This window comes from Rutidosis leptorrhynchoides, chromosome 3 (genome assembly GCF_046630445.1).
Source record: "Rutidosis leptorrhynchoides isolate AG116_Rl617_1_P2 chromosome 3, CSIRO_AGI_Rlap_v1, whole genome shotgun sequence".
Classification (NCBI taxonomy): domain Eukaryota; kingdom Viridiplantae; phylum Streptophyta; class Magnoliopsida; order Asterales; family Asteraceae; genus Rutidosis; species Rutidosis leptorrhynchoides.
This window is the reverse complement of record NC_092335.1, coordinates 301,031,535-301,032,680: the sequence shown is the minus strand read 5'-3', so window position 1 is coordinate 301,032,680 and position 1,146 is coordinate 301,031,535.

Here is a 1,146-nt window from a genome sequence, read left to right as displayed (position 1 = left end):
CTAATCTTATTATCATTAATAATAGTAGTATTATTAATAAATTATTATTATTATTATTAGATATATTGTAATGTATAATTATAAATATAAGATTACATAATAACTTGAAATCATAAAATACAAATTCATCAGTAAGATTAAAAATGTAAAATAATAATAAATAAGTTAATAGTAAAATGAATATACTTATATGTATGTCTATATATATATATATATATATATATATATATATATATATATATATATATATATATATATATATATATATACATACATACTTATTATTATGAATCTATATATAATTTCTATATTGTAATTAATAAATATTAAATATTCAATATATATATATATATATATTATAAAATATATTATATAATTAATAATTGTAATATATTAAATTATAAGTTAAAATATAGTTAATATATTAATTGTCATTATAGTTATTATTAGCATCATTAAAAGTATAAACGTAAAACTTGTTACGTGTAATTTGTTATATTATTATTAGTATTATTATAATTAGTATTATTATTATTATAATGTTATTGTTATAAATTTTTATAGTTATTATTGTCATAATCGCTACTTGTTAATATTATTGTTAACATAATAATCATTAAAATTATTATTATTAATAATTATTAATATTATTATTATTATTATTATTATTATTATTATTATTTTTGATCACTATTATTAATATTAATATAAATATTATTATTAATACATTTATAATTAGAATTATTTATTATAAAATGTAAATACATGAGTTATATAGTTAGATATAATCGGTTTCCTATCACATTCAAGCCGTACCTATTTTTGTTTCTGTCTCAATTTTTTGTTACCAGGCGAATATATCAGATACAAATACAAAATTTGATTGAACGTACGTATTTGCTTTATTTTTTTCTTTATTTCTTTGATTGAAAATTTAGTACTCTTGTCTGCAAATGGTTATAGATGTCGATATCATGGTCAATACACAACAATTGAATTTGAGATTTCTGTGATAATAAGAGTTAAATAGATGTTTCCAATAGTTTCTATGAACAATTTAAAAACTATTTCATGTTATAAACTTGGTCCAAAACAATCAAATTCGTGGAATCAATTTTTTTTTTTTGTATATACCGACGGCTGTAG